The sequence below is a fragment of the Lagopus muta genome, chromosome 7 (assembly GCF_023343835.1).
Source record: "Lagopus muta isolate bLagMut1 chromosome 7, bLagMut1 primary, whole genome shotgun sequence".
In the NCBI taxonomy this organism is placed as follows: Eukaryota; Metazoa; Chordata; class Aves; order Galliformes; family Phasianidae; genus Lagopus; species Lagopus muta.
The window spans coordinates 43,406,235-43,419,904 of NC_064439.1; the positions used below are offsets into that span (position 1 = coordinate 43,406,235).

At 40.1% G+C, this 13,670-nt stretch overlaps 1 protein-coding gene across 1 annotated transcript in view; it reads right to left on the reverse strand.

The window, feature by feature from the left end:
* LOC125696427 (myosin VIIA and Rab interacting protein) overlaps positions 1-13,670 on the reverse strand; it is a 332,017-nt gene that overhangs the window by 197,055 nt on the left and 121,292 nt on the right. The window contains exons 2-3 of the mRNA XM_048952071.1: positions 13,529-13,589; positions 13,090-13,196 (exon numbers count right to left, since the gene is read on the reverse strand). The gene's annotated coding sequence lies outside the window, so the exon portion shown is untranslated. The remainder of the gene's footprint in view (positions 1-13,089; positions 13,197-13,528; positions 13,590-13,670) is intronic.

Consider the following 13,670-nt stretch of genomic DNA (forward strand, 5'->3'; position numbering starts at 1 on the left):
AACATGCTGCACATTTACTACTACCCAGCGTGTGACAAGCTGTGGTTGCCTGGATTCTCACTGAATGCAAACCCATTCAGATAGGGCTCCATGGGCATGAACCATCAAGTTGTTACAGCTCAATTGCTTGATGGCTTGGTTTCCAGAACAGCAAATTGCTGCAGCTTGCACTGGAAATTTCAGCCCTTTGGATTTTGCTGTTTCTGTCTGTATGAATTTATGTGCTCACGTCAGAATATTGAAGCTGGAGTGGTCCTGGCGTGCAATCTGAAGTGCAGCCCCAAACTCCTGTTCCTAACTCTGGTGCAGAAAAGTAAGGAATTCTCTTTCCTTTAATTATGCTGCCTTAGGTAAAGATCATTAAATTTTCTTTTTCTTTGAAAGTGAAATGGAACATTAAAAAACAAAAAAACAATCTACAATTTCTATGGTTTTCTACTGCTAAGTTAGAAGAGACGATAAGGTTTCCACAGCAACTATTCATGGTGACCCTGTGCACATCCTAAGTATGATATGACTTCATTACTTCTAAACTATTTGATGGTCTATTTTAAAAAACATTAATGGGAATAGATTCAGTTGCAGTTTTAATACCAAACCCCAGATGATGTACTCGATGTAAATAGCTTTACTGCAAGCTATAATTCTTTCAAGAACTAACAGAGAAATAAACAGCACAGCAGACCAGTCAGACCAACGTTGCTGAAAGACTTCAGCTTTTACATATGACGTTCATACATTTCACTTGAAGCAATGTGTCCCTTTCTTGCAACTTAATCCTACCTCTACTGGATTCATGAACAACAACAACAAAAAAATCCATATTGAGTACCAAGGAATGGAAAGTGTTCTATCCTTTAAGGCGTTATCAAGGGTTTTCACTTATGGGAGGGGATAATTTGCCAATTTGAGAAGTGAAAGGGGAAAGCAAGAGGATAAGCAGAGAAGATTCAGGTAGCACGCAAGACAGGCTTACCAGTGAAGTGAGGTTCCCTGAATGGATACTGATAAGAATCATCATATGGAATTCATAAGGATGAATTCTCTACGAGTAACAAGACAGAAATAGATAGGATTTTACCATCTCCATGAATAATAAAAATAAAATTCCTTCACCATGTTGCGAATTCAGGAGTGAGGCATCTGTACCAGCTTCTCTGGTCAGGCCTTGTACCTGAATATCCTTCCCTACCTGTAGACAGAACTATAGAACACCAGCTGCGCACACTTGTGGAAGCTGATATCTCAAACTAGGACAAATCTGGTGCAAGGAAAGGCCAAAAGAGACATGTTGTTACATGGCACTTTATAATAAGTGATGGGAGAGAAAACATTGAAGAAAGAAAGTTAACTCCCACCTTTCCAACTTCCCTTTGTGTGGCTGTGCTTGTTACTTTGCAGGACTATTCTTAACTTTTAGGATTACTTAAGCTTATTATTTAATGTAAAAGCTAAGTGAATGGTTGGCTTTACCAGCGCAGGATCAAAGCTGTCAGTATAATGCTGTCAGTTGCAGTTGTAATACCAAACCCCAGTTGATGTCCATGATGCAAATAGCTTTATTGCAAGTGAAGTCTCACTTCACAGTGAACTCTCATTTCACTGGAGTCACACATCAATTTTGGTGAGCTCTTGTTGTTTAGGAGCAAGCTCTGATTCTTTTCTGCTATTTAACTCCAACACCATAGAATCTGTCTTTTGCTAAGAGACTCCCTCCCAGTGCAGTGAACAGTGTCCTGGTCTTTTTACAGAAACTCCAACAGCATCAGAACACTGCAGTGCAGCTCATCAGCCTTGGCATAGCCTCAGTATGACCAAGTTGCATAGAATGGGGTGGGAAGTTCAGTCCGTCTTTTCTTCCAGGTGCATAGTAACCCCATCTCACCACATTCAGAATGCGCTCTGTGCCTCTGGGGCTGATGGCAAGGCTGATCTACTTCCTGAGACTCTTCATCTGCTCTCAGTTCAGAGTTGTGGGGGACAGAGCCTTCTGAAGGCATCAGTCACACGTGGAGTCAGTTCTTAGAGAAACCACACAGTCGAAAACAAAATGCTCGCTGCTGTGAAGATGCTTCTTTCTTCTTCTTCATGTTTGATATTATATGAGTTTTAAAATAAATGCAATCACATCCAGACAGTTTGCACTGCATTCTACAGACCAAGGGAAGGATAGAATTAACTTAATATTGAAAATGTCAGTCACAGTATTTTCTACAAGAAAATGAGAAGAGACTGTGTAATATGATCAATATCTGGATCTGTATGAGGGAGATTACATGTGAAGCAGAGAGCCCTGTTACTCTGTGGGTGTGCTTTCTTCCTTGTTCTCCTCCTAACTGCCCATTCCATGTCTTGCACAATCAGTTTGTGCAAATGATTCTACCTCTCTCTGCCTATCCTGTACTGATTGTATTATAAACGAGCCTGCTAAGTTTAAGGCAAAAATAATTTCCTAAGGAAATACAAGTCAATTGCTTTCCAGAGGTTTTATATAACTATGTTTAATATTTTGATTATTACTGTTTTATTATTTTGAAGATTTTTAAAGTCTCATGTGACACTGTATCTTACACATGCATCCAGAGGATTAGTGTAGTCAAATTGCAGTAACTATTTCATACATACAAATATTTTCATTCTACTTACCCAAATTCAAGTGTACTTTTTGTTAACTGACTACTAAAACCCTGCTCCTCAAATGAAATTATCCTTTTTACTCTTCCAGAATAGGAAAATATATACCTACTACTCACTAGCTTTGTAATAAATGAAATAATAAAGTATATCAGCAAAGATTCCAGCAGCACTTCGAGCAACTGTTCTTGCATTCTAACTATGAGGATAAATTTGTTTTTCCACAATAAGTCTTCATGAAAACCAGTAATTTATGTCTTTAGCCTGCTCTCTCCCTCTACTGGTCTGAAATAGAATCTTTCCTAAAGGAAATTTCAAGACCTTTCATATTAAAATTTGACCTTTGTATTTGTAGTACAGCACAGTATGCACGGTGCCCCTGGAGCTAATTCTTTGCAGTACTGATGAGTCATGTACCACTCTAGTTAATGAACAAAAGACAAAAACAATAGACATCTTCAACACCCTGGCCAAATTTAAGCTATTTCTTCTTCAGATACCTTCCCCTCTGTGGGGATTTGAGCTTGATTAGCTACACGATAGCACAAGAGTTAATCACGAATCCATGATTAATATATCATCTTAATCCTCATTCAAGTGATAAGCACAGCTGTTATTTGAAGTTTCCTCTCTGCTAAGTGAAATGAAACCTATGAATGAAAAAAAGATGGGGGGCAGTTTTCATGAATTTGCCATAATGTACGTGTGATATGAGATGCCAGTCTGAGTGAAGGCTGCATGCAAATGATGTTGCCACTATCACAGAATCACAGAATCACAGAATCACAGAATCACAGAATCACAGAATCACAGAATCACAGAATCACAGAATCACAGAATCACAGAATCACAGAATCACAGAATCACAGAATCACAGAATCACAGAATCACAGAATCACAGAATCACAGAATCACAGAATCACAGAATCACAGAATCACAGAATCACAGAATCACAGAATCACAGAATCACAGAATCACAGAATCACAGAATCACAGAATCACAGAATCACAGAATCACAGAATCACAGAATCACAGAATCACAGAATCACAGAATCACAGAATCACAGAATCACAGAATCACAGAATCACAGAATCACAGAATCACAGAATCACAGAATCACAGAATCACAGAATCACAGAATCACAGAATCACAGAATCACAGAATCACAGAATCACAGAATCACAGAATCACAGAATCACAGAATCACAGAATCACAGAATCACAGAATCACAGAATCACAGAATCACAGAATCACAGAATCACAGAATCACAGAATCACAGAATCACAGAATCACAGAATCACAGAATCACAGAATCACAGAATCACAGAATCACAGAATCACAGAATCACAGAATCACAGAATCACAGAATCACAGAATCACAGAATCACAGAATCACAGAATCACAGAATCACAGAATCACAGAATCACAGAATCACAGAATCACAGAATCACAGAATCACAGAATCACAGAATCACAGAATCACAGAATCACAGAATCACAGAATCACAGAATCACAGAATCACAGAATCACAGAATCACAGAATCACAGAATCACAGAATCACAGAATCACAGAATCACAGAATCACAGAATCACAGAATCACAGAATCACAGAATCACAGAATCACAGAATCACAGAATCACAGAATCACAGAATCACAGAATCACAGAATCACAGAATCACAGAATCACAGAATCACAGAATCACAGAATCACAGAATCACAGAATCACAGAATCACAGAATCACAGAATCACAGAATCACAGAATCACAGAATCACAGAATCACAGAATCACAGAATCACAGAATCACAGAATCACAGAATCACAGAATCACAGAATCACAGAATCACAGAATCACAGAATCACAGAATCACAGAATCACAGAATCACAGAATCACAGAATCACAGAATCACAGAATCACAGAATCACAGAATCACAGAATCACAGAATCACAGAATCACAGAATCACAGAATCACAGAATCACAGAATCACAGAATCACAGAATCACAGAATCACAGAATCACAGAATCACAGAATCACAGAATCACAGAATCACAGAATCACAGAATCACAGAATCACAGAATCACAGAATCACAGAATCACAGAATCACAGAATCACAGAATCACAGAATCACAGAATCACAGAATCACAGAATCACAGAATCACAGAATCACAGAATCACAGAATCACAGAATCACAGAATCACAGAATCACAGAATCACAGAATCACAGAATCACAGAATCACAGAATCACAGAATCACAGAATCACAGAATCACAGAATCACAGAATCACAGAATCACAGAATCACAGAATCACAGAATCACAGAATCACAGAATCACAGAATCACAGAATCACAGAATCACAGAATCACAGAATCACAGAATCACAGAATCACAGAATCACAGAATCACAGAATCACAGAATCACAGAATCACAGAATCACAGAATCACAGAATCACAGAATCACAGAATCACAGAATCACAGAATCACAGAATCACAGAATCACAGAATCACAGAATCACAGAATCACAGAATCACAGAATCACAGAATCACAGAATCACAGAATCACAGAATCACAGAATCACAGAATCACAGAATCACAGAATCACAGAATCACAGAATCACAGAATCACAGAATCACAGAATCACAGAATCACAGAATCACAGAATCACAGAATCACAGAATCACAGAATCACAGAATCACAGAATCACAGAATCACAGAATCACAGAATCACAGAATCACAGAATCACAGAATCACAGAATCACAGAATCACAGAATCACAGAATCACAGAATCACAGAATCACAGAATCACAGAATCACAGAATCACAGAATCACAGAATCACAGAATCACAGAATCACAGAATCACAGAATCACAGAATCACAGAATCACAGAATCACAGAATCACAGAATCACAGAATCACAGAATCACAGAATCACAGAATCACAGAATCACAGAATCACAGAATCACAGAATCACAGAATCACAGAATCACAGAATCACAGAATCACAGAATCACAGAATCACAGAATCACAGAATCACAGAATCACAGAATCACAGAATCACAGAATCACAGAATCACAGAATCACAGAATCACAGAATCACAGAATCACAGAATCACAGAATCACAGAATCACAGAATCACAGAATCACAGAATCACAGAATCACAGAATCACAGAATCACAGAATCACAGAATCACAGAATCACAGAATCACAGAATCACAGAATCACAGAATCACAGAATCACAGAATCACAGAATCACAGAATCACAGAATCACAGAATCACAGAATCACAGAATCACAGAATCACAGAATCACAGAATCACAGAATCACAGAATCACAGAATCACAGAATCACAGAATCACAGAATCACAGAATCACAGAATCACAGAATCACAGAATCACAGAATCACAGAATCACAGAATCACAGAATCACAGAATCACAGAATCACAGAATCACAGAATCACAGAATCACAGAATCACAGAATCACAGAATCACAGAATCACAGAATCACAGAATCACAGAATCACAGAATCACAGAATCACAGAATCACAGAATCACAGAATCACAGAATCACAGAATCACAGAATCACAGAATCACAGAATCACAGAATCACAGAATCACAGAATCACAGAATCACAGAATCACAGAATCACAGAATCACAGAATCACAGAATCACAGAATCACAGAATCACAGAATCACAGAATCACAGAATCACAGAATCACAGAATCACAGAATCACAGAATCACAGAATCACAGAATCACAGAATCACAGAATCACAGAATCACAGAATCACAGAATCACAGAATCACAGAATCACAGAATCACAGAATCACAGAATCACAGAATCACAGAATCACAGAATCACAGAATCACAGAATCACAGAATCACAGAATCACAGAATCACAGAATCACAGAATCACAGAATCACAGAATCACAGAATCACAGAATCACAGAATCACAGAATCACAGAATCACAGAATCACAGAATCACAGAATCACAGAATCACAGAATCACAGAATCACAGAATCACAGAATCACAGAATCACAGAATCACAGAATCACAGAATCACAGAATCACAGAATCACAGAATCACAGAATCACAGAATCACAGAATCACAGAATCACAGAATCACAGAATCACAGAATCACAGAATCACAGAATCACAGAATCACAGAATCACAGAATCACAGAATCACAGAATCACAGAATCACAGAATCACAGAATCACAGAATCACAGAATCACAGAATCACAGAATCACAGAATCACAGAATCACAGAATCACAGAATCACAGAATCACAGAATCACAGAATCACAGAATCACAGAATCACAGAATCACAGAATCACAGAATCACAGAATCACAGAATCACAGAATCACAGAATCACAGAATCACAGAATCACAGAATCACAGAATCACAGAATCACAGAATCACAGAATCACAGAATCACAGAATCACAGAATCACAGAATCACAGAATCACAGAATCACAGAATCACAGAATCACAGAATCACAGAATCACAGAATCACAGAATCACAGAATCACAGAATCACAGAATCACAGAATCACAGAATCACAGAATCACAGAATCACAGAATCACAGAATCACAGAATCACAGAATCACAGAATCACAGAATCACAGAATCACAGAATCACAGAATCACAGAATCACAGAATCACAGAATCACAGAATCACAGAATCACAGAATCACAGAATCACAGAATCACAGAATCACAGAATCACAGAATCACAGAATCACAGAATCACAGAATCACAGAATCACAGAATCACAGAATCACAGAATCACAGAATCACAGAATCACAGAATCACAGAATCACAGAATCACAGAATCACAGAATCACAGAATCACAGAATCACAGAATCACAGAATCACAGAATCACAGAATCACAGAATCACAGAATCACAGAATCACAGAATCACAGAATCACAGAATCACAGAATCACAGAATCACAGAATCACAGAATCACAGAATCACAGAATCACAGAATCACAGAATCACAGAATCACAGAATCACAGAATCACAGAATCACAGAATCACAGAATCACAGAATCACAGAATCACAGAATCACAGAATCACAGAATCACAGAATCACAGAATCACAGAATCACAGAATCACAGAATCACAGAATCACAGAATCACAGAATCACAGAATCACAGAATCACAGAATCACAGAATCACAGAATCACAGAATCACAGAATCACAGAATCACAGAATCACAGAATCACAGAATCACAGAATCACAGAATCACAGAATCACAGAATCACAGAATCACAGAATCACAGAATCACAGAATCACAGAATCACAGAATCACAGAATCACAGAATCACAGAATCACAGAATCACAGAATCACAGAATCACAGAATCACAGAATCACAGAATCACAGAATCACAGAATCACAGAATCACAGAATCACAGAATCACAGAATCACAGAATCACAGAATCACAGAATCACAGAATCACAGAATCACAGAATCACAGAATCACAGAATCACAGAATCACAGAATCACAGAATCACAGAATCACAGAATCACAGAATCACAGAATCACAGAATCACAGAATCACAGAATCACAGAATCACAGAATCACAGAATCACAGAATCACAGAATCACAGAATCACAGAATCACAGAATCACAGAATCACAGAATCACAGAATCACAGAATCACAGAATCACAGAATCACAGAATCACAGAATCACAGAATCACAGAATCACAGAATCACAGAATCACAGAATCACAGAATCACAGAATCACAGAATCACAGAATCACAGAATCACAGAATCACAGAATCACAGAATCACAGAATCACAGAATCACAGAATCACAGAATCACAGAATCACAGAATCACAGAATCACAGAATCACAGAATCACAGAATCACAGAATCACAGAATCACAGAATCACAGAATCACAGAATCACAGAATCACAGAATCACCCGGGTTGGAAGGGACCCCAAGGATCATGTAGTTCCAACCCCCCTGCCTAGCAGGGCCACCAAACATACACATTCAGATCAGGTTGCCCAGGACCCCGTCCAACCTGGCCTTAAACACGTCCAAGGACGGGGCATCCACAACCTCCCTGGGCAGCCCGTTCCAGGGCCTAACCACTCTCCTAGTAAAGAACTTCCCCCTAACATCTAACCTAAATCTTCCCTCCTTCAACTTAAAACCATTTCCCCTAGTCCTGCTGTTGTCAGCCCTTTTGAAGAGTTTACTCCCCTCCTGGGTGTAGGTTCCCAAACCTACACCCTACAACCACTATGTTCCTCCTTGGTCACGTTCCCCTCTCCCTGGGTAGCCACATAACGAGCTGTCTCAGAAAACTTGTCTGTCCAAAAATTGCCTTCTCAAATACCTCTCAAAGAGTTCCTATTTAGCTTCTAGAACAAATCACCACCTGACGTTCCAAAACTTTCAGGTTCCCCATTTTTCCTTAATATGGCTTTAATTTGACTTACCAGTTTTCCTGTGCTCTTGTTCCAGGAGGAGGTGGTCACTCTGTCATTGGTTTGCTATCTCTGCCCCGTGCCTATGAGATTTCCTTTAACAGTGCCAACACAGACAGAAGCATGCAGACATCAATGCATGCCTACCTGTTCTGCTGGGTCAGGCATCCATGTATTCCCACTGGACAGTGGGGAGCAGGCCAGTACAGAACGTGCTCGGATAAACACACCCTGGACATCCACTTTCCCTGTGATCTTTAACTTACAAAAGAAATTCTGATTTTTAGCATGGGTCATTGACAAGCTGCAGCTGCTGAAGGTTTGGATTATAGTCTTCTTCTGTCCACAGCAAGATAACCAGATGATTTCCTTCAGAGCTGAGCGCTCTAGGGATTGGATTGGGCCTCTGCTATGCCCCAGCTAAGCTGACAGCAGCAATATACATTTAGTCTGCACGCGGCTGCTGAGGTTTGTGTTCTTGGAGCAGGAACCCACTGAGTTTGCACAAACAGCAGTTCAGTGAAAGAAGAGCCACAGGGGAAGGTTCTGAAATCCAGGAACATCGTGGATTTGCTTGTATTGACCACCCAGATTCACTTCTGCACTGCAGATGGCTTTACTTTTACTGGTGCTATCTCAGCAAGCCCAGTTATTTAGGGCCTGTAAAATTAATGGCTTTTTTTTTTTAATTAAAAAAAAAAAAACCCACAGGCTGGCAGTCCAATGCTTGAAGTGCAGGAGAAGGGAAAAATAAAGAGATTATCAAAAGTAAATGTAAAAAAAATCCCAGTCTGTAAGCACCATTAGGTTTGATGGCAATGTGAAATATTTGCTGAGGAGCTCAAAGAAGAGGAAGAGAACAGGAATAGATACTTGACAGTGTGTAAAAGTATATAACCTTGCTGTCAAAGGAAGTGAACCTGTTAAGGCAGAAGAAAGAAGCCCAGCTCAGCGTCAAGGATGACTGAGCAAGTGTTTAAAAGCTAATCACAATTTGGAAAGGTGTCTGGGAGTTGAAAGGTAGGAAAAAAAAAGAAAAATCCAAAACCATGGGCCAAGGAAAGGAGTGAAACACTCTGGGAACAACTTACTAGAAATAGGAGGTAGGAGAGCAGATCTTAACGCTGATTACTCTTAAGTTTCTGTTGTTGCATTAAAAAGAATTAAACCTGGCCAGAAGTCATCACCCCCTCCTGTCCTAACCTCCCCACTGTATGATAAAATGTACCCACAAAGAGGCTGTCCAGATTGAGTAAAAGAAAAACAAAAAAGCATTAGTAGCTCCTGCATTCTTTCTCATATACTTAGTTTGAAGAAGACATGACGTCTCCCAAAAAAAGTGCCCAGACTACGTAGGGAAACTTTCAGCTTCCTTAACTCTTCAACACAATTAGATGTCACATCATCTCCTTCTGCATGGTGAGATGGATGGATCACTCCCTGCATAAAGAACTGGCTGGATGGTCACACTCAGAGTTGCAGTGAACAGCTGTGCTGTATGTCCAAGTAGAGACCGGTGATTAGTGGTGTTCCTCAGGAATTGGTGCTGGGACCAGTGCTACTTAAATCTTTGTAGGTGACATGGACAGTGGGATCGAGTGCACCCTTAAGGGGAATTGGCTTTAAACTGTAAGAGGGTAGACTTAGACTAGATTTTAGGAAAAAATTCTTTACTATGAGAGTGGTGAGACACTGGAACAGGTTGCTCAGAGAGGTTGTGGATGCCCCCTCCATGGAGGCATTCAAGGCCAGGCTGGATGGGGCTTTGAGCAACCTAGCCTAGTGGGAGATGCCCCTGCCTATAGCAAGGAGTTGGAATTAAATGTTCTTAAAGGTCTCTTCCAACCCAAACCATTCATTCTATGATTCTACAAAATAAGTAAGAAAGCAAGAACAGCAGGCTCCGAATAGAATTCCCCAAATAGAATTCCCCAAATAGGGCAGTTTTTCAGTCTGTTAGCAATGGACGTGGCTTTGCAGTGAAGCAGGACTGTATTGGTTACCAAATACTTCTTTAGCCCTGCAGACAATCAGGCACATTTTTGATTTCTAGACTGGCATTAGCCATGTTAAAGCAGCAGCATCACTGTCACTGCTGTCGCCGCCCCAGCATGTGTACGCACACAGCAGGTCTGGTAAGAAGCCAGCTGGGAGCAGAAAAGGGGAATGTCAGAGCTGGCATGCCCAGGGAGCACACTGTGACCAGAAATGGACATGCTGAGGAATCTGGGGGAGCAAGAGGAGCAACAAGCTGCTAAGCCACAGGAGTGGTAATTGCAAGCATGGCTCAGACAACCTGGAATATGATAAAAGGCACTATTTCTGGTTAGCTGCTATTTGTTCATGCCTCTTCATCCTATTAAAGACATTTTAAAGACCCTATTTGATTTCTGGCAGCCGGAAGAACCACGTCCTCTCACCAACCTTAGCACTGACCACCATTTGACAGCTTGGCCTGGACAAACTTCTTGCACTGCACTCTTCCAGCCCGCACCACACAGCGTATTCAGACTCTGTGCCTGCCATAAGTTTCAACACCCTCTGCACCAGCCCCAAACAGGAACAGGAAAGCAATGAACCACTTCCATGATTCACATCCATGTGCTCCTTTTCCAGAGGTTGCACCAACCCTTGGACCAGGCCCTCAGCTTGGCATGGGCCTGGTGCCCACGGTGTGCTGCAGCTGCTCCTCACTTCCTTTCCTCCAGCTCCCCCAAGGCAATACTGAGAGCCTTAAAAAAAACGAAACAAAACAAAAAAACAGGGCAAGCAGAGGGAGGAGGAAATAAAACTGATCCTGCTTCAGAGTATGGCTTATTGCTGCTTGCTATCAGCCCCTGATGGTGCACGTCATGTCTGCTGTCTGCTTACTTCTCAAAATCCCCCTACAAGTTATTCCAGTCAGGGAAAAACAGAAGTGATGAGCAACGCTGACAGGCTCGTGCTCTGAAGAGTGCAGGGGCAAAGTCCTCTGTCAGGTGTTAAAAATAGATGTGCTGCAAACAGTATAGAAAGGTACAAGCTGAATTTCTTACCCCCACACGCTGCTTCTGCACGCTGAATGCTGGCAGTGTCACCTCACAATTCGCTGTATATATTTAAAGAGTATGGTGAGGCACACTGCTACACAGCTGTCAAAAATGCAAGGATTTCATGCTTTGGGATCATTATCTAATCCGCTCCTCCAACACAGCACAGAAAAAAAACCCATACAGCTTTGCTTAATCACTTACACACAAGCACACAATTAATAGGAATTTATGCCTTTTTTTATTACAGTTTTCCTCAATGGTGTAAGTTTAGTGCTGGCTTTTGCACAGTCTAGGCTTGGTTAGAAAGACCATATTTGTTAGAACAGTCGCAATTAGTTGTAAGGTGTCCCTATTACCTCTAAAGCTGCTGAAAAGAGATTACATACTCATCTCCGCCTGCTAGGAAAGAGGCATTCACGATTATATGTAAATGATATCCAATCCCTTTAAATACAATTTTTGTGGTGGCTTAGTAGAAGGCCAAATAATTTTTTTTTAGAAGCATTAACTCAGAGACATCCGTTACGGTAGGAATTCAAAAGCATTATATTTGGATAGTTATTTTGCAGTGAAAATGTCAGCAGAAAATGGAAAACGCTCCAGGTACCAGCCAACTGATGCATGCTACAAATGAGAAACATACCCAGGACATTTAGGATGTTACTTTAAAAATGCACACTGGATTCAGTAATTCTCAGCAGTTACCACTGCATTATGCTGTAAACAGAATTTTGATTTCAGCACCTTAATTTTAGACTGCAAAGGAAGTGCTTGCAAACTGAGAAACCCCACCAGCACTATCACTGGCAGAAGCCAACAGGAATGTTCTTCTGAGAACTTCAGTAGTCCCAAAACAATTTACTCAGCATTGAAGTTGTCCTACCTGCATACCACACCCACACCTGGACTGGTTTGAATGGATCTCAGGTATTCACATTACTTTTCTAAAGTAGTACATTTGTTGTATTGCTTGTAGGCTTATTTCACATTCTGTTAAAAAAAAGAAAAAAAAAGACAAGGTATATGGAATCGAAAGGTAATCTAACTTTCTAACAGTAAAAAGCAGAATTGACAGAGACACTCAAAGAAACATTAATTTGCTTGCTTTAAGAGCAATTATATTTTGCTGAATCCTCCTTAAATTGTTTCGTATTCCATTTCTTAGTGAAACCTAAAAAGAATAAGATTGTGTGTTCTATAGATCAGATCCCTACCTGCAGGTTGATCCAGCATTTCAGTGAAGTTAAATTGGTTTAAGCAAGAGGAATGTCTTCTACTTTCATGCAACAAAGCCCCTGAAGAAATGATCCAAATTTCCTCACCTGCTTCATGTTAGAAATGAACCACATCCTTGGATGCCAGAGAACATCTTCCAGATGACATCTAGAAGAGAAAATTAACAGTTACTGTTATCAGTGCTCAGAACAACTGCAGAAAGGTCTGTTTCCACACAGTTTTGCAGGA